The sequence below is a fragment of the Pygocentrus nattereri genome, chromosome 8, assembly GCF_015220715.1.
Source record: "Pygocentrus nattereri isolate fPygNat1 chromosome 8, fPygNat1.pri, whole genome shotgun sequence".
Taxonomy (NCBI): Eukaryota; Metazoa; Chordata; class Actinopteri; order Characiformes; family Serrasalmidae; genus Pygocentrus; species Pygocentrus nattereri.
Window position 1 is genome coordinate 39,256,720 of NC_051218.1, and position 22,322 is coordinate 39,279,041.

Here is a 22,322-nt window from a genome sequence, read left to right on the forward strand (position 1 = left end):
AAATGCAGCAGTGTGGGATTTTAAGTCAGATCAAATTAAAAGCTTTTGTGGTCGTTTGTGTGGGCCACGAGTTGCAAAAGTTTTTTTTTTCTGATTTTGTTGATATTCAGTAATAACCTCAGTAATAAGTTTCCAGTTATTTCAAATGGAGGCCTCAGACTCCACTGGTCTCTATAGCAGTTTCTTAGTCCACCTTACCCCGACACTGAGATAAGACCCAGTCGAAATGAGACCAAGACCACTAGCTAAAAAAGTATTTTATACTACATATATATGTATGTATATATTATTTTTCAGTACTTAGAGTGTTCTTGCTTCTGTTACAGCTTCCATTCTTTCTGTTAGTTTTTCAAAGAAGTCTGCAGGGATATTTTCCAAAGTTCAGTCTTGAAAGTTGGTTACAGTTTCTCCTTCTCACAATCCAAGTAATCCAAACATGTTCAGTGATGTTGAGGTCTGGCCTGGGGAGGTCAGGAATTTTTGGGAATACCAGCACTTTTTTGGTCTATTTCCTTTTCTCAGTGAGGTTCTTCTTAACAGCTACACATCCTTTCAGACCCATAGCGCTGAGTCTTCTCACAGTGGAAGGATGGACAGAAACACCTGTGGATGTTCATGTCTGAAGCAGCTTATTTCCTCCACTCTCTCAAAGATGAATGCTTTGAGTGCTGTTCATCTGATGTTCATCAAGTTTTGATGTCTACCAGGTCTTCCAGGTGGTTGTTAGGAGACACATTTTCTCCATAGCTTTTACTCATTTTTTCAACTCCAGCTTTGAAAGCTTTTTTCACTTACTGCTTTCCTTTGACTTTGACCTTCCTTATGTATATGGATCATCTTACATCTTCTCAGAAATAGCTCCTGAAAAATGATTGACTTAGCCGTAATGACTGTTTTGACTGGAAACTGTCTCTGACTTTTGTACAGTATTGTATGTCTGAAAAAATAATATAAAAATGAAGCATACCATTCTCATGCAAACGTTTGGGCATCCCTAGATATGTTTTGTTGATTATTTACATGATTGATATGAAATAGATATGATTATCTCTTTGCAAATTAAAGTTAGTTAAATTAAATCTGGCATTGCTTTTATAAATTTGTTGTTTTATTTTTTCCAATATGTTACATTTAGCCAATAAACAGAGATGCCCCATTAAAAGGAAGTTTGCAGAAGTTTGTTTATTTTCTCAACAAAATGTCATTTGACTGGGGTGCCCATTGAATCAACCAGCAGCTCCTTCCAATCATCTGACCAGTTCAGATGTTCAGACTGAAATTTCCTTTTTAATATAAAACATTTGCTTCCACTATCGTCTGCCTTATCATATAATCGAGTAATTATAGACTTATCTAAGCACTGGTAATTAAAATGTTGGTTGTAGGAAAGTCTGATTGGAGTGTAATGTGCACTCACACAATGTCACTTTAGCTTAAGTCACACTGAGTTTTGAATCAGTGCACTGACATTTTCACTCCTTTATAAACCGGCATTAATTGGTGCCTTTTTAGTTTAAAAACTAAAAAGCAAAAACTAATGTCCCAGCCAGAGAGAGCATCTTACGTACAGCTAATCTACACCAATCAGGCATAACATTATGACCACCTCCTTGTTTCTACGCTCACTGTCCATTTTATCAGCTCCACTTACTGTATAGCTGCACTTTGTAGCTCTACAGTTACAGACTGTAGTCCATCTGTTTCTCTGATACTTTGTTAGCCCCCTTTTACCCTGTTCTTCAGTGGTCAGGACCTCCATGGACCCTCACAGAGCAGGTACTTTTTTGGTGATGGGTCATTCTCAGCACTGCAGTAACACTGACGGGGTGGTGGTGTGTTAGTGTGATCAGCAGTGCTCCTGGAGTTTTTTAATCCACCTACCAAAAATATTCAGCCAACAGCGTCCCATGGGCAGCGTACTGTGACCACTGATGAAGGACTAGAGGATGACTAACACAAACTGTGCAGCATCAGATGAGCTATCCTCTCTGACTTTACATCTACAAGGTGGACTGACAAGGTAAGAGTGGACAGTGAGTGGACACAGTGTTTAAAAGCTCCAGCAGCACTGCTGTGTCTGATCCACTCGTACCAGCACAACACACATTAACACAGCTCCTACAAATTAAAGCTCTGTGTTTCAGTAATGACATGAAAACATGGGACACCATTTATTGAATAAAGCTTTTTCTTTACAAAATGTCCCAAAATTTTATTACACAATTCTAAATCTAACAGCTGGTTTGCACTGATGTTGCTGTACAACCCCAATTCCAGTGAAGTTGGGACGTTGTGTAAAACATTTAAACTTTATAGTTTTTTGCAAATGTTCACTCATTCTGAATTTGATGCCTGCAACACGTTCCAAAGAAGATGGGACAGGGGCATGTTTACCACTGTGTTACATCACCTTTCCTTTTAACAACACTCAGTAAGCGTTTGGGAACTGAGGACACTAATTGTTGAAGCTTTGTAGGTGGAATTCTTTCCCATTCTTGCTTGATGTACAACTTCATTTGCTCAACAGTCCGGGGTCTCCGTTGTTGTATTTTGCGCTTCATAATGTGCCACACATTTTCAATGGGAGACAGGTTTGGACTGCAGGCAGGCCAGTCTAGTACCCATACTCTTACTATGAAGCCACACTGTTGTAACACATGCAGAATGTGGCTTGGCATTGTCTTGCTGAAATAAGCAGTGACGTCCCTGAAAAAGACGTTGCTTGGATGGCAGCATATGTTGCTCTAAGACCTGTATGTACCTTTCAGCATTAATGGTGCCTTCACAGATGTGCAAGTTACCCATGCCATGGGTACTAACACACCCCCAAACCATCAGAGATGCTGGCTTTAGAACTTTGCGCTGATAACAATCCGGACAGTCCTTTCCCTCTTTGGCCCGGAGGAGACGACGTCCATGATTTCCAAAAACAATTTGAAATGTGGACTCGTCAGACCACAGGACACTTTTCCGCTCTGCGTCAGTCCATCTCAGATGAGCTCGGGCCCAGAGAAGCCGGCTGCGTTTCTGGGTGGTGTTGATATCTGGCTTTCACTTTGCATGGCAGAGTTTTAACTTGCACTTGTAGATGGAGCGACGAACTGAGTTCACTGACAGTGGTTTTCTGAAGTGTTCCTGAGCCCCTGTGGTAATATCCGTTACAGAATGATGTCGGTTTTTAATGCAGTGACACCTGAGGGATCGAAGGTCACATGCATTCAATGTTGGTTTTCTGACTTGCTGCATACTTGCAGAGATTTCTCCAGATTCTCTGAATCTTTTGATGATATTATGGACTGTAGATGATAAAATTCCAAACAGGTGTTTTTTGAGCATTCCTCAACTTTCCCAGTCTTTTGTTGCCCCTGTCCCAACTTATTTGGAACGTGTTGTAGGCATCAAATTCAAAATGAGTGAATATTTGCAAAAAACTATAAAGTTTATCCGTTTGCACATTAAATATCTGGTCTTTGTAGTGTATTCAGTTGAACATGGGTTGAAAAGGATTTGCAAATCATCATATTCTGTTTTTATTTATGTTTTACACAACGTCCCAACTTCAATGGAATCGGGGTTGTAGTTACTGAATTATAAGCCTTAGTACATCATGAAAATATTATTTTCACAAGTGTAAATTTAGGAGCTAGGGTTTGGGACAGTCACCTTCCAATTGAAAGTCCTCTTTAAATGATGCTTTTGTGTGTATTTATCTTATAATCTCACTAGATGCCTCAGATTTAAACAAAGCAGAACATAATCCTTGTAAACATGTAAGTTCTGAATATGATTTTTTTTAAAATGTCTTTTTTACCTTTCAGGAGTTGGAACTAACCCAACAGAAATTTTGTGAAATTACACATTGAAAGATCACGTGTAAAATTATGATCCAAAGAGAGTTTGAAGATAAAGCAGAAGTAATAAGCTGGTGAGCTATGAAGAACAATAACATTTGCCATAATTACTAGTAATAGATTTAAAATTTCTGTTCCACATCAGTTAAAATTCTAACAGTTAAGTCTCATAAAAGGAAATCTTAAATATATTGTCTACATTTAGGATGCTGTCACTTATTATCACTTGATATCACCTTTTGCAGTGTATATTGTTGTCTATTTTGATATTATGTATTAAAATGAACAGCAATCCCTAAACGTTTTCTAAGTCTTTGTATCACAGGCATATTCAAAAGTTTAGGCACCCCTGTGAAATAACATGTTTTGTTGAATTTTTCTATTGAAAATAAAATATAAATGAACTTATCTTCTACAGAGAACACACTTCTGCACATTTTAATGCACAGTTACTGATTACTTGCTGAATGTAACACATTGGGGAAAATTTAAAACATAAAATGTGACCTGTGCAAAAGTTACTACATGTTTTATTTTTTAATTTTTTTCTCATTATTTTAATTGTGCACTGAGATAAGCAGAACAATGTCATAGTTAAATGTGTTCACTGCAGAGGGTGTTAATTTCACTTAGAAGGTCAACAAATTATGTAATTTGACCAGGGAGTTTAAACTTTTACATATGTGTGCATTTAGGTCTGAGCACTGACTCGTGTTTCTAGCAGTGCCTCAGCTCAGTGGCATCTTTAGACTATGGCCTGGTCACTTAAGGATCTGTTAAATAACAAAGGATTTCTGGATGTCACTCTGGATTAGAGCATCTGCTTTAAATGCTTTAAATGTTCAGTGTAAATATGTAGTTTTACGATTAGTGAATCTTGTATTGCTGCATTATAATATATATATAATAATGCTCGGTGTGGCATTGATGTTGCGTGGTTCTGCAGTAAGCCTCTCTTAGTGGTGAAGGAGTGAAGGGGTGCCCCTCTCTCTGCCTGCGGCTGTTAGTGTTCAGTCTGAAAAGCATGTGGAAGCCATTTTGACTGGAGCGCCCACCATTCATATAAATAAAGGGGGAGCAGATGGAAGTGGTTAGTGTTCCCGCTGAAAACATGAGTGCGGGGATGGAAGTGTGTGTTTGTTTGTTTTTATACATCTCAGCGTATATTACGCTATGGGTAGCATTCAAATTATGCAAAAAAGTACAAAAACTAAAAAGTGAAGACTATGTCGTCACTGTGCAAAGAAAACATGTATCTCCATTTTGTCATTTGAACACGGCAGCTGAACTTTATACTGTGTGAAAATTTTGTGATGAATGGGCTGATGGAAATCAAAACCTTGTATCTTCATTTTTGTCGTTTTCCAGTTTTTGATGGAGTTTGAAAATGCCTGCCGTCCTTTACATTGTGTGTAAATTTCAAGAGGAAAGTACCAAAAGAAATGGCCCAAAACTACTAGGAAAGAATTCTGGTTCCATTGACTTACATTAAAAGTAATGTGTGTTTTTTCCTTCTCCTGTAAAGTTACCTAAAAATTTACTTCAGACTTCTTTCCAAATCGTTTTGAGCCATTTCTTTTGGTCCCTTCTTCATGAAAATATCCCACAGTGTAAAGAGCAACGGGCATTTTCAAATTATGTCAAAAACTGTATATATATAATTATAGTGTTATTGTTAATATTGTGTACTTTTCAAATTACATGTGTTGATTTCCTGAGTGCAAATAAGTTAACACAGACACAAAACACTCAAATCTGATATTTTTCTAATTGCTGAGTTTGATATATTGGGAAAAATTTACATAAAATATTAAATGTGGCATACATTTTGCACAAGCCAATATGTTTCCCCCCCCCAATATGTTCAACAGTGATTGTGCATTACAACATGCACTATTATATTCTCTATAGAGGATGTGTTAACTTTTTTCCCTCCAAGAAAACATGTCAGTTGTCCAAACTTTTGCATACGACTGTCTTTTAGTTCTGTCATGGTGCACATCCTGCTCCCTCGCAGTGTAATTGAGTGTGAACTCCACCTCTAGATGGTGCTGCCTTCTCAAGCAACTCGACCTGACAAGACAATTAAGGGTATGTTTAATGATCTCTCTCAGTGGATATTTCTCAGCAGGATGTGGGAATATAGCACAATTAGCAGAGTTTCATCACTCTTCTGTTTGTCTTATAGGGAAAAAGTGAGTATGGTGAAGTACCTGTTGCAGGCAGGGTTGTAAAATCACCATTAGCCACTCTCTGTGTTGTCAAGATTTGACCAGTTTGAGCTACAGTGGCCATTACAGTACAGACCAGAGTGATTAACCCCTTAAATTCCCTGGCTTATTACATCCTAAGGCCTATTATTCAGTGTGGTGCCTGGCCATTTAAGGGGTTAATTTAGTGGCTGCACAGTAGATTGAGGATATGTCAGCCAATATGCCTAACAGTAAGAATGTCTGCAATGCAGGCTTATTACGCACATATATTCAGGGGCTGCACAGTGGCTTAATGATGTGTCTGATTTGTCAAAGCTGTGTGTGTGTGTGTGTGTGTGTGTGTGTGTGTGTGTGTGTGTGTGTGTGTCAGGTGGGTAAGTATGGCATACTTCACCCATTACCCTGAGTCTACTACACAGACTGCTTTCACAGTGTCAGCCAGGCTTTACTATTCTTTTTTTCCAGCTCATTTCTATATATTTTTTCATTTTTAGCTCTATTAATATGACGGTACCTTTAAACCACTGTCTATATTATTAGCATGGCTAATAATATAGTGCAATTTACCACCCAAAAGAAAACAGTTAGAGTGGTGTTTGTAGTTTACTTCCACAGCAACCATAGCAAGTATCCATGGTATTGTCTGAGAAAATAACAACTACAATAATACTGAATTATTATAGCTTTAATAAGTATTTAATATGTCTTAGCCCATTTTAAATTGTATCTCATCAATGCTAAATTCACAAATGCTTTACATCTACACATTAAACATTGAGGTTCTTTGAATCCATCACTTTAAAGGCTGCGCTCCTCCATTATTTATGTTAATTTATGCAATAGGATATAAGTCTAATGATATTTTTGAATATGTAAGTGGGCCCCAGTCAGAGGTAATGAGATATGCAGATAATGATATGCAAATTTGGTGAATTATTGAAGAGGCATGACTGAAGATTTTCTATTAGTCCCCATATTTATATCAAAGAACTCTCCGTTTTGAAAATCTGCATTGTTGCCTTTTAGGCAGTTGAATAAAAACCAGATCTGTCAATTAATTATTAAGACACTTCAGCTGTCTGTTCCTCTGCCTATGTGCGTCTGGATGTTTTGCATAGATGAAATTGGAGATATGGGCCAGCATGACAGGGCTGGTCAGCAGGGGTTTATTCATCACAGTTTAATGGAACAAGTAAGGTTGTGACAGCACTTCATTTTAAACACTTAACCCTCTCAGATCAAATGGACTGCTGCACAACAGCCTGTTTGACTTGTTCTGTTGGGCTCTTGCTTAAAAAATGAATGGGGAAATTCGGGCTGCATCCAGGTTCATAGAACTGCTTCTTAGCCATGCCTATATTGATTGGTTGATATCATCAAGGCCCTGGAGCCACCTAAAGCTATGTAATAGCTAGCTTAATCATTCTGAGCTCAAAGTTCTTTCTTAACACTTTTATTGTGGTCAGATGGTCCTTTTCAACTTAAAATTTCAGTTATCACATCATTAAATTGTGACTTGCAGTTGTTTCTGTTTTAGAGCCATATAAAATTAATTTTAGATTTTCCCAGATTCCTGTTTTTTTAGCCAGTTTTTATCCAATTTCCTTCATAATGTAAATATGGCCAGTTTCCACCCATGAGCTACATTTCCCCATCACGTTATGTTACCAATCGATGAGGATCAAGGCTAGCATGAACTTCCTCTGAGTCATGTGAAGCACCTTTTTTGAATCGCTGCTAATGCAATGTTACTGCCAAATCTGTCAATTCTGTTATGCCAGCTAATAGAAGCCAACATTAGCTAGCATCGCACTTAGTGATGGGGAGAGGGAGGGCCATTGTGCCCACCAATAGAGTGGCCGGTTATGGTGTCTCAGACATTGTACTCAACTGGGTCAATTCTGAGGTGTTCGTTCAGTGCAGAGAATATACAATTTTGTTTTTTTTACATGTTTTTGGTTTTCTTTTTTACTTTTATTTAAATTATTTATTTATTTATTTATTATTTACTTATCTGTAAAAAAGAGGATGTAAAACGCTAACACAAACCAACAGTGAAATGTCTTGTGTATGAAATAAATTGCAAAACATTTTATTGAAATAATATTCAATAACAGCAAGAAACATTCAGGTGGTAATGAGTGAAATCATTTCTACACTCATGGTTAGCAGACTAAAGATTTTCCACAAAGTGGGACTCTTACCACATCCATAGTTTGTGTATGCATCATTGAAAGAAAGAAAAATGGGCCACCAACCATATTTAAGAAAAAAAATCTTAAAACCCACTTATGCAGTTTTCACAAAGGGTCTGACACTCACCATTGTTGTTCTTACCTGGGATTTGTTCTTAGGAAAGAATAGAATCTACACACACTCAAGAGCTCGAAGGTGAGATAAATTCTGCGTTTTTTTTCTTAGAAACTTGCTCAAGAACAAATTTAAGAAAAAGTTAGGAAGTGAATGAGGCCCATTGATAGGAACCTACACCAGCAGGATCTGACAGTTTTTTTTAAACCAGTTTCACTTGCATTTCGGTGATGTATAAAGTAAAGGACTCTAAGCACACCCTGTGATAATATGGGATAATTTAAAGAAATAAGGTCATGTGTAACTCCCAATGTTTACCAGCAGCCTTTGTGACTTGGAAATTCATAAATTTTTGAGTTTTAAAAGACTATCTAAATGCACCATTAGTTTCTAAATTGCTCCTCCAGATCTTGAAATTCTGACACTTTCCTCGATCATGGCTTTAGTGTGGGGTTGGCCCTTCTCGAAATGGTGTGCAATGTGTCCTGGATGCTCCTCATAAACTGGTGAATTTCTGAGTTTACCACAAGACAGTGATAAATGCAACATAACATAATATCAGAGAATGTACTGGATGCTGATACATAACTCATAAATCACTGGAGTAGCCCTAGGCAAGGGGCCAGCCTCCATCAGGCAATCATAAAAGCCATGGACACTCTAGAATTTCTTAGTCACAAATACAGGTGGCTAACTCTGCCAAGCTTCTGGCTAGCTGAGTGTACAGGTTATGAGTATCACCATACATTAGGTTCCCTGACATCATGTGATCAGTAGATCAAGCTTGGTCCAGTAGTCCATTCTAGATGGTTCGCTAAGTTTACCAGTTGCTGATGACCACCTGAATGCAAACAACTATTATAATTTGATGATGGGATAATGTCCACCATGACGATTCCCAACAGTTGCATTCAATGAGACCTCTTAAACGGCCACTCATTTCGCACCTGAACTTGGAAATTCTGAATCCTTCCTAACAAATTGTTCCACAAAGTGGAATTTAAGTTAGTTTATCTGCTGCAACTATAGAGAACACACCCCTGACTTTCCACTTTACCACTGCTGACTTACCTTTGATGACAAACACCTTGTTCCTGCAGCTTACCTAGACGGCCCCTGTGGTCGATAAGTGGCCAGCCACCTCTGGAAGTTTGTTCTGTTTATTTTTTAGTTTGTTTATTTAACATTTAGTTCATCACTCAGGTCGGTAGAGTTGTCCGCTCTTTTAAAAGAGACCTCGCCAGGAAAGCTTCAATAAAAATCAAGTGTACGGTGCCAACAGCGACATTAACCCGACATCAACAAGTGAAAAGAAGACGTGAAGGAAGCAAACATCAGAAACATTTTCAGCAATTTCACAAAGTTCACAGAGAGATCATGTCAGAGTAACATGCAGATCAGCGGAGGCAGTTACACGCCACCTGTACCACATGGCTGATGTTAACTCTGAGATAAGCTACCTTAGCCTCCCACATTGGGGCCTTTCAACATACCTATAAAGGGTTCTGATACATTAACATCACCAGTGTGAGCTTATTTTGAAGGCTGGCTCAACCACACAAAAGTATGGACACTTTAGATTAGTATCATTTGTGTTATGACTGGTTTTCTGTGCCCTAGCATCAGTGCTAACTGATTGATTACTTGCCCCCAAAATAGAGGCAGATGCAGTGCTGTGTCACGATTGACCCCTCCCAGTCCGGTCCATGTGCGTTTGTTTTGGTTTGGCCCATGTGTATTTGTTTTGGTTTTTAGTCCAGCCCCCTCGTTTCAAGACTCCACCCCAATTGTCTCCACCTGTGTTTCCACCTGTCCCTCGTTTATCCTTATGTATTTAAAGCCTGTGTTTTTCCCCTGTCTGGTGACTGGTCTTTGTCTGAATTGTTATCTGCTGTGATGTTTGAATCTCTGTTTGCTTTGTTGGTTGTTATATGCTGTGTTGGATGTTCTGTTTGTTCTGTTCTGTTGTAGTCTGATTTAGATCATGTCTACACCCTGATCTATCTGTATTGGCTCTATGACCCTGGACTGTCTCAACCCTGAATTTGGATTTGCCCTTAATAAATCTCACTTATCTCCGCATATGCGTCCGACCTACTTACTCCATGTTATATGCTGTGTTTAGCATATAGAGTAAACTAGCAGCTGGTTTGACACTAGTGCTATAACTGATGTGCATTAGCTTCTGGAGCTAACTGATGTCATAACTGAGATTTCTGCATATTATTTTTGCTAACAAACATACCTTACAGCTAGCTAGCCAGATGTTGGTGTACATTACAAATTGCTTTCTCTCTATGGGTTCAGATAGCACCTGTAGGTCCAGTGCTAAGGTTGGTTAGCGTTAGTGTTTCTTTGGATTCATCTCACTCTACAACCCTTAGTCAATACCTGATATGCAAAACTAACATTGTTGATATTAATAAATGTACTGTATATTGTAGCACCGCATGTGCTACCCTGAGCTCAAGGAGGCAGGATTCAGGGTTGCAGCAGCCATTGCTTTAATTCACCGAAAACAACACAAAAATAAACCAAAGACAACCAATGCTATGCTGGCCACTTTTCAGTGGCTGACGCTAGCTAGACTTTTCAGTCCTTCTCTTCACTAAGCTTTTCAGCTGGTCAGTCCTCTGCTGCTGCTGCAGTTTGTCCCTCCCTCTCCCTCTGTTCCCTCTCAGCTCTTTTTAAAAGGCACTCATGCTGACAGCCAGATGAGCAGCTCGCCACTCCGCCTCCTCGCCCCTGCCCCCAGCTGGCAGCTCGGCCGCCCAGGTCGAACGTGAGGTGTAATGAAGCGGCCTCACTGCGTAACTGAGCTCGGGATACGATTGTTGCCGGCACCATCATTGTCCTCCTCTTCCTCCCACCGTCACTCGCGTCTGTTGGGGGAGCTCGCCTTCCTGCTGGCTTTTTGCAAATGGTTACAAATGTGTACACAAAATTTCCAATCAAATCTGGAATTAACTAAAAATACAGCCAAATATAATATCAAACGTTTTAGTATTTACTGTGTCCACTCTTTGCCATTATTACAGCTTCCATCATTTTGGTTATTTTTTTCTGAGACGTATGCAGGGATATTTTTCCACAAACCTCTAAAAGTTCAGTCTTAGAAGTTGGTTGCATTCTCTGCTTCACAATCCAAGTAACCCCAAACACCTTCAGTGAAGTTTAGGGCTCTGGGCTGGTCAGCACATTGTTCTTGAGAACGCCAGCAGCTTCTTTGTTTAATAAGGACTAGATTTTGATCTTTTCAGCAGTGTTTTATGGTTGTTATCATGCTGTAGAATAAATTTCTTCACAATCTTTTTTTTTCCAGAGGGCTTTACAAGATGCACTATAATGTTGTAATTTTATCAGCATTTGTCAATCAAAAACAATTAACTACAGTGTCAGGTTTATGGCAATTTATAACATTTCTTAGCACCAATATTGCAAATGTTCTGCATGTGAAGAAATGTTATTGTAAATACATTTAGATATATACAAGATTTACTACTCATCTAAAAACTTATTTCCCACATTGTAAACACCAAGAGCATCAGTCTTTATGCAAGATGTTACATTTACCTTCCTCAGTAACATGTTTACACTGTAACACGCTCTGTAACTCACTCTGGATAAGAACTGAATAAACTGAACGTAATGTAATAAGGACAGTTGGCATTTTCAAATGATGTAAAAAAATAAACACGGAAAAAATTGAGATGAAGGCTTTAATCTGGCAATGGCAATACAGCAGTTACATTTAAATGTATTTACATATTTAATATGTAAATGTATTCCAATATATTCACACATATGACAATATATTGAAATACATGTATGTACATGTATATCGCTGCTGAAGGAAGAAAACCTTGTGATGAAAGGACTGAAAGAAAAGGCCCAAAATGAATTGGAAAAATGTACACATTAAATGTAATGTATGTTTTTTGCTTCTCCTGTAAAGTTAGCATTTTGGAGATATGAGGTTTTCTTCCAGCAGCAGTGATATATATATTAAATACACAAAATTGTTAATTTTTACATCCAGAAATCCATATACACACATAAAATTATGTGAAATGCATAATATGAATATCTGTTTGTGACATGGTTGCCCTGCTTCACTGAGAGTATATCTAACCTTAGCTCCTCCAACTCTGAATCTATTCACTGAAATGACCAAGTAACAGACAGAAGGTTTCTCCCTCTTCGCTGATTGCTGCTATTCAGAGGGCCATCCATATCTGCCTTCTATATGTAGCGATGGTCACTTCTCAGGTCCTGATGGTTCACATACAGTCCTGTGGTGTGAGCCCTGTGAGTACTGTGGTTGATGGTGGAACAGTGAAGAAAAACACTTTACAACAGCTGTCTAGATCAAAAACGCCCACCCAGAGGTCAGCATATCTGTGTCAAAGTCAAAAACCAGTCTTTAGCAGAGGAAATACAGAGGGTTTACCACGAGATGCAAGCCTCAAAAACAAGAAGACAAGCTTAGTTTTTTTTTCTAAAAAAAAAAAAAAGAAAAAACAAACAACATCTAAAAAGCCTGTACCATTCTAAAACAACATGTAATGGACAGTATCAACTTGAAATAGAATCATGAGAAGACTATCTAGAAGAGTAAGGAACTGCTTATGATCCAAAGCATACCACCTCATCTGCAAAGCATGGTGGAGGTAGTGTTACAGAGTTGGCAGGTATGTCTTCCCAGTATTAACTGATGATGTGTCTGCTGACAAAGCTGCAGGATGAATTCAGAGGAATATAGGGCTGTATCCTCCATTCATATTCAGCCAAATGCTTCAAAATTCATCGAATGGTGCTTCACAGTGGCGATGAACAATGACCTGAAGCATATTGCGAAAGCAGCCCAAGATTTTTAAAGACAAAGAAGTGGAATGTTTTGCAATGACCAGTACTGACCTGAATCCAGTCAAGCATGCATTTCACTTACTGAAAGCAAAACTGGGGATAAAATACCTCAAAAACAAGCAGAAACTGAAGACAGCTGGAGTAATGGCCTGGCAGAGCATTACCAAATTAATTCCTACACGTTAACCCAACTTATGTAAATACATTCAAATAAAAGCTGCATTTTGAGATTATATTCATTGTTTAATTTCAACATATAGGTATATACAGTATATGCCAAATATGCTGCGACTACAAAAATAACAATAACTCTGCTGGCATTGAAATATTCTTGGACCTGATTGTAGCATTCAGGTTTTAAATACTGGTGATTTCTTCTCAAATCCATGAACAGCTCAGCTAAACACTATGACACTACCTGTGAGTACTATAAGGGAAATAATACAATTCACCAATGAAGATGGTCTGAAAACTTACCCTTGCTTTGCTTCACCCAAGAGCTGTGTTCTCCTTCACGCTTCAAAAAACTTGAGTTATCACACCATTATTAGCAAATGATATGATAGCTGACATTTACTAGCCATGTCCTATGAAGGACAAGTTGTTGTAAATGTTAGTTGCATTGATTGCTAACTACAGTTGGCACATGTGGCACGAATTATCTTGGTTGTAAACCAAAAACTGGCCTGTAACCCAAAAACTGCAGGCCTAAGTGCTTCGTCAATGTAATGTTGTTATGTTTTTACCGTAAAACGCTGTGGGTTAGTTTCCAAATTTTAATTCGACATTTATTCATTCACAACAGAGAAGGTCCCTCTGTACTCATTCTCATTACTCCTCCCCCCCATCTCATAGTCTTCCTTTTTCAGTCTCTCTCTCTCTCTCTCTCTCTCTCTCTCTCTCACCCTCCCCTGCCTCATTTGCAATGATTATGTTATCAGGGCAGCCAGGCAAAAGGGTGGAGCAACCATAATTTCAGCGCTGGATTAGGCTGAAATATCGAGGTCACCAAGTTACTGTTGCCTTGGCAACGGCACATCCAAGAACACAGGATGCCATTGCAAATCCAGGGCCCGGGAAAATCTTTTTTTCTCTTTATTTCTTTTCCTCGGAGCTGCAAAAAGAGGAGAGTGTCATAGTTTTCCTCCACTGTTTAAATCTTTTTTGGCTTTGTCTCAAAAATGGAATTCTAAATTACCAGGTGTATGAATTCTTTATGCCTCTACTTTGTGTTTTGGGGGCGGTCAGGCTAAACAGTGCGTAATGAGTGCACACACAATGACACCCATCACAGTTAATGTTAATAAGTCATTTAAAACCATTCAAGAAGAAACTTTCTGAGGTGAAACTGAAGCTAGAAAAACATATGTTTAAAAGGAGCAGATTTATCGAGTTGGTAAAGTAATAATGATAGGGGAGTATAGCGAGCCATTCTCAAACCCAGTAGAGTGGAAGCTGTACAGTGTCTCTGACTCAGCTGAAACACTTTCTGTGTGGCTTTCTGTGTGCTTCAGCAGATATTGAACAAAACCCTTTATCAAAGAGCTTTCAGACTGGAACCCAAGTGTGTAGAAGTGTTCAATAAAAGAGTTTCTCTACTTTATATAATATAGCATGGGTCATGGTAAATATTCATCAGTGCAATCAAAATCCATGTCACTTCTTGTAGTCGAGATTTGCTGCTGTTGGTGGAACCTTGTATCTCCAAAGTAGTAACTTTACAGGAGAAGGAAAAATCATACTTTACTTTAAATGGAAATCAATGGAACCAGACTTTTTTCCAAGTAATTTTGGGCGATTTGTTTTGGTCCATTCATCATGAAACCTTGACACAATGTAAAGGGGAACAGACATTTTCAAATCATGTGAAAACCTAAAAAAATGACAAAATGGACATATGACATCCCTAAATCATGGGAATTTATATGGAGTTGCCCTCCATAACAGCCTGCACTCTTCTGTGAGGAGTCCATCCATCCATCCATCCATCCATTTTCTAAGCCGCTTCTCAGTCAGGGTCACGGGGGGATGCTGGAGCCTATCCCAGCAGTCTTCGGGCGGAAGGCAGGATACGCCCTGGACAGGTCGCCAGTCCATCACAGGGCAGACAGACAGTCACTCACACCTAGGGGCAATGTAGCATGTCCAATTGGCCTGACTCAATGTCTTTGGACTGTGGGAGGAAACCAGAGAACCCAAAGGAAACCCACGCAGACACGGGGAGAACATGCAAACTCCACACAGAGAGGACCCTGGCCGCCCGGCCGGGAAATCGAACCCAGGCCCTCCTCGCTGTGAGGCGACAGCGCTACCCACCATGCCACCGTGCCGCCCCTGTGAGGAGTCCATCCTGACAAAAAAGCATTTAAGGTCAGGAACTGATGTTGGACAAGAAGGCCTGGCTAGACATTCCATTTTATTCCAAAGGTGTTCAGTGGCATTAAGGTCAGGGCTCTGTGTAGGTCAATAGAGTTCCTCCACACCAAACTCATCAAACCCTGTTTTTATGGACCTCTATTTCTATTTCTTCACGCAGGCACAGTCATGCTGGAACAGGAAAGGACCTTCCCTAATCTGTTGCCACAAAATTGGAAGCATATAGTTTTCTAAAGTATGTCTGCTGTAGCATTAACATTACTCTTCACTGGAACTAAGGGGCTCAAACACTGAAAAACAGCCTCAGCCCATTATCCCTCCTCAACCAAACTTTACTGTTGGCACTCTGGCAGATAACGTTCTCCTGGTATCACCAAACCCAGATTTATTCATCAGACTGCCAGATAGTGAGGCATGATTCATCCCTCCAGAGAACATGTTTTCACCACTCTGGAGTCCAGTGGTGGTGTGCTTTATACCACTCCAGCCAACACTTGGCATTGCACTTTGTGATCTTAGGCTTATGTGAAGCTACTCAGCCATAGAAATCCATTTCATGAAGCTCCCAATGCCCAGTTCTTGTGCTGATGTTGCTTCCATAACTAGGTTGTGGTGAGTGATTCAAAGGATGAGTTTTACATGCTACATGCTTTTTCTCCCAGATGCTTCCATTTCACAATAATAGCACTTACAGTTGACTGGGGCAGATCAAGCGTGGCAAGAACTGACTTGTGGCAAAGGTGATGTACTATAAAAGTGCCACATTTAAATGCACAGAACTCTTCAGTACGACTCATTCCTCTGTGAGTGTTTGTTTTTGGAGATGTTGTTTTATGTTTTTACATAATTAATAAAACATTGTCCTGTGCCTTGTGTAAACATTTCATAATTACACAGAAAAAAAACTTCAATTATTAGTAATTTTTTTTTCCTTCTCCTGAAAACTATTATTTTGGAGATAATGGTTTTCTTTTGATAGTGACGATATGTGGCAATAATTGTGTGCATCTCAACACAACTGTTGCCCAAAGTAAGTCAAATAAAGACACAATTGTACTGATATTAAATTTATGCGAAATTGTGTGCATCCAAGAAAAAACAGTGGATCACTTTTTTTCGGTATAATAAGCCCATAATAAAGTTCTCACTGTAACTCATTGGTTTTTCAGATACGTTGGTGGAAGCCTACAAAGTTAATATGAAATTTGAATGGAGGTATGCATTCGTGTTTGTGTCCTGTTTATTGTATCATAAACCTGCCTCTGCCTCTGTGATTTCATTATAAACTGTTGCACCAGGCAGCTAAGGCAAAACACCAATCTATAAAAGGCTCTACACCCTCCACCCACCACCACCCCCTCCCCCCCATCTCTCTAAACCTGGCTCTGCTGTTTTCTCCGTGCTGTGTTTTTGGCTCTCCCGTTCCTTTTCATCTCTTCGTAGTTGCACTGTTTCCGTCTTCGGCAGACATCAGCGTTGCCATGAGACGGCAGTGGGCCTGGCCAATGTGTGGAGACATGCTGGAACATTCTGCCTCTCAGGTTTTTCAGCAGCACAGCTATGAAAGAGGTCTGCTGAGGGAAGTTTGCTCCACCTCAAATCAACGTATGGTCAAACTTCACATCCTCTGCTCACACTCGATGAGATTTATCTACTTCTGACGTCCAGTGAAGATCATCATAGTTTATAGATCATATAGTATCAAACAGAGTTTTTTGTAGGGACCTGATCCATTTATTGTTTGGCCAGTTAAATCAGTTAATATTGAGGATTCATGGTGGAAACTATTCCAGAAGATGTTGCTTTTTTGAACTTTTATGTAGTTGAACATTGTGAGATGTTATGTATATAAGTAGGTTTTTTTTCATATTTATATTATTTAAGGCTTTCTGCTAATTAATTGACTTGGAGAAATGTGAATAACTCCTTAAATGGCCAGTGCCCACCGGTGGGCCCAAAGTTTTATTACACACTTCTATAACCTAAGGATAGCTTAACCAGTTTGCAAGTCCCTGTAGTTAGTTAATAATAATAATAATAATAATAATAATATTAATAATAATAAGCTTTATTATATAATAATCCTACAATCTCAGAAAAAAAGTTCCCAAACTGCCACTGTGTAACACTCAGACAGGGTTGCTGGATGCAAATGCAGAGAAACTCTTAATAAATAAAGTCCCTAGAGCCAAATCGTAGAACCGACAGGCAAAAAGTCAAGGAAAAGCAGGAAAGACAAAAACACAGTGAGAACAGCTCAATAGTGACACAGAGAGTGGCAATACCTCGTAAGGAGGCAGCGTGAGAGTCCAGGTTATAAAGGGTTGCTGATGAGTAGGTTGTAGGCAGGTGTGTTTGTGTGGGAGGAGTCAGCCTCTCAATACTCCAAAGAAGCTGATCTCTGGATGGAGGAATGGCCAGTAGGCGTGACACATTGGGGCAATGCCCCTCTTGTCACTGTGGTGGTACCCTCAAGTGTACATCTCAGCATCTTTAGTCAGGGACCATAACTACCATAAACCATTGAAATTAAATTCTCATTGAAATAAAACACTCTCTGTCTCATCTCCAACCTTTTTATTTTATTCTTCTGTTTTAAAACATTCGGTTATGAAAAGGTGCAAATATATACTTTTCCACTGGAGTTGGTGCACAACTGAACTTTAAAATCACTGTTGTACCTTTGAGAGAACATTTACATCGTTTATACCTTGATGAACGAAAAATGTACCTGCACAGAACCTTTATTTCTATCTGTGTGGGATTAAGAGGTTAAATTGAGTACTGAATTCAGCTGAATACTGACAATATACAGTATGATATCTGACAGTCATAGTGGCTAGTTCACCACTGTTAGATAAAACTACTGTCATCTATATAATATAAAGGTTATTTTGGCTAATACTAAGAATTATACTAATGATTTGGTTTCTCACAGTGAATTTGTTAAAATTCTGAAAAATGCAGACGATACCACCATAATAGGCCATATCACAGATAAAAACGACACTAGTCATAAGCAAAAGGTGAATCGATCAGTAACAAGGTGAACTAACAATGAGCTCCAACTTAATACATTGATATCAGTGGAGATCACTGGGGATTATAGGAGGTAACAGAGTGTTAAAACTCCAAACCTGCAAAATCTTTTGAATTTTTTGAAATTCACATTAGTGATGCAGCTTTAATTCTGATCATCAAAAAATCTCAATAAAGGTTGTTATTTTTGAGACAATTAAAAAAATTTAAAGTGAGCAGAGGTCATTTGATTCAATGTTATTTGTCAATTATGAATGTTGATTTATTTCTCATAATAAATTGCAATGTGTTGTTGGTAAAGCTTCAAAGATAAGAATATCACTTCCATCAGCTCACCCTGTTGATACTCAGGGCACCTTTAAACAAGCAAAAGAGAATAATTCGGGATTCCTCTCATCCATCGTGCAATCATTTCCAACAGCTTCCTTCTGGGAGACACTATTAAATCAATAAGCCATGAGAGGCCATGCGTTCCTGCAGTTTAGTCATGGGAAAGGGTGTTCCTAGACATGATGCAAAGCAGAGTGGTGAAGAATGTACGGTCACCTATCGTTGTATATTGTGGTAATTGAATGAACTTTTTAAGATTTTGTTGTATAACAATGAAAATATGATAAGACAGCACTGTTTAATGCAAAAACATTCGCTTTATAATTACTTTTTGATCACCAAATTATCACCGCAAGTCTTATTTCGCATCATTCCAGCAGTGCACCTGATTCACTGAGGCTGAATGTCAAATGGGGCTCCCTGCTCCCTACATAATGCACTATGTAGGAATTTATATACCGACTCCTGCAGCCCAACAATGAAAAATACAGCCAAGAAATTGACATTTGGGACTACTCAATAAATGATGTGATATTTGGCTGTAGAGGCTAGAGTACGGAGCTTTTTGGGATTCAGCCTGGGTTTTGACGTGACGTCTAATTGAAACACGAACATTTGAAATGCATAATTCATCCAAGTAACATTTTATAGACTTTTTTTTATAGTTAATCACTCCATAAGTACTTTCATTCAAGCCTGTGATATTAATGATGGAGTTGTTTAAGCTGTTGGCTCATTTAGCCTGTTAGCTAGCTGACCAGCCTAGTTCTAGTTAAGAGCATAAGTTGTCAGTCCCTCAGTTTAAACAGTCCATACAAGCAGTATGATAGAGACTATTCATTAACAGCACAAAGTTTTTTATCCATGCTGTAACATAGTGATACACTATTTAGGTGTTGTGAGGAGGTCATAAGTGTGTGTATATTGTAGATTTTACAACCGCTTCAAACTCAGCTCAGCCAATCAGATTTTAATACCAGAACTATGCTTTATAAAGATCTTTCAAAACTAAGACAATTAGCTTTTTCTGATTGTGTTAAGTGTTACTAAGCTCTTCTGAGTGGTGTACATCAGATTAATTTACCATGATTATCCTATTTCCAAATGTTGTATATTGTATATTATATTGTCTATTATTTTCTATAAATATTATATTGTATGTTTGAGCGCTTTGAGCTATAACGGAGTTAATTTGCATCTTAATGCTCTGGATAAAATCACCACCAACATGTCATGTGGTAATAAAATAATTATCAATTAACAAAATTAATTATTAATTAACAAAATCAATTATCAGAGATTAAAATCATTATCGGTATTTTCAACACTCAGTAACCCAAGAATGATGTCTTGCTTCTGTCCACTTTATTATTTTCTACATTGCAGTGACTGTATAGTCACAGTAGGTGTGTCTGAGTCTCTGGAGATCCTGATTCTGGTGAACTAATTTAGGGCCGTGATTGGGTAAGATGACGTGTGATGTGCTGGTTGAATGCTCTGATTGGCCCACGGCCAGTTTACCCAGCAGGCTCTTGTCCCCCGTGGTGTGGTACATGCCCTCTAAATGACCCCTGTCAGTTTGCTGAGGGCACTTTGCCAACCATGAGCCAGCGAGAGCCAGTTAGAGCAGCTCAGGAGAACAGAGGCTGAACTGCCACTCGTATGCTTGGCACAAACACCAAACCTTATTCAAAGAGCAGCAGCAGAGACGTGGTGGGGAGAGAGAGAGAGAGAGAGAGAGAGAGAGAGAGAGAGAGAGAGAGAGAGAGAGGGAACCCAACAAAAATAACAAAACCCCAGTGACTGCTTTTATATCCAAAAAGATGTCTTACTAGGAATTGCAATAAACTTGCTATTTTCTCTCAGAGTCGTGCAGTTGAGTTCAGGTCATTTGTGATTTTAATTCACAATGTTTTCACAATTTCATTCATATGGTGAACAGGAAGACACTCGTATAACCAGGTCCATAAAACCTCTGTATTTTTCAATCATATGACGTTTGAACAATTTTAAAGCCATTTTTAAATGACATTAGTACGTAAATAATAAACTGATTATTTTGACTATCAATTGAGTTGGTTTCACAAAAAACAGCCAAAAAATGTTGCTGTCGGAACAATCATATCTTCATTTTTGTTGTTTTTCAGTTTTTATAATTTGAACATGCATTTTTCTCTTTACATTGTGTGTAAATTTAATGAGGAATGGATCAAAGCAAATGGCCCAAAACGATGAAAAAAGTTTGGTTCCATTGACTTACATTAAAGGTAAAGTAGGTTTTTTTCTTCACCTGTAAAGTTCTCAATTTTGAGGTTCTCTTCCTACAACAGTGATAAATGGATATAACTAAATAATCAGAAACGAAGAGTCTGGAATACTTTAAATGACCATTAAGTACAAGGAAGTAGAAAAAAGCAGAAAGATTATACAATAATACAAAACTGCACAGACACGTAAACAGCTAAATACAGTATTAAATGTATCTGTATTTATTGCGTCCACTCTTTATTGCAGCTTCCATTCTATTCAGTTGCAAAGAAATCTGCAGGGATACTTTTCCACACTTCCAAAGTTCAGTCTTAGAAGTTTGTTGCATTTTCTGCTTCACATTATCCAAATTATCCCAAGCATTCACTGCTGCTGAGGTCCGAACTGGTGGTCAGTCTATTGTTTTCCAGCAGCTTTTTTCCTGCATTTGCCAAAGTTCTTCTTTCTTCGTTTCCTTTTCTCAGTGAGGGCTTCTTGACTGCTACACATCCTTTCAGACCCATATCATTGAGTTGTCTTCTCACAGTAGAAGGATGGACAGAAACACCAGTGGATGTTTTCAGAAGCAGCTTGATTCTCTCCTCTCTCCCAAAGATGAAAGCTGCTTATCTGGTGGAAACAGATTGAATGTCTTTCTTTGTATCTTTTAATCATTTTTTTTAACCTTCCTGTCTTTTCACTTCTTTTCCTTTCACTATCACTTATTCAAGTGGATGATCTTACATGCTATCCCCTCAGAAACATCTCCTGAAAAATGAGCTAAATCCATTTGATCATTTGACTGGGAGATCGCTGACCTTTGCACAATAATGTAAACAAAACCACTATGTGTCAACAATGCAGAGCCACCAGGCTCTGTTTCTTAAGACTCCAGCATACTTTAAGTGAAACAAAGCTCACAAGGATAGCATGAAGCCAAAACATTCTCTGCAAGAATATGAGCTCGCATACTTTCTGCAGCTTAGTTTTGGCCGGTTCATCTTTGAATGATGCCATGCTACTTTTGCACCAACCAATCACAGGCTTTGTCACGTAGTGTGTTCATCCACCGAGTTCGCCCAGCTGCCAT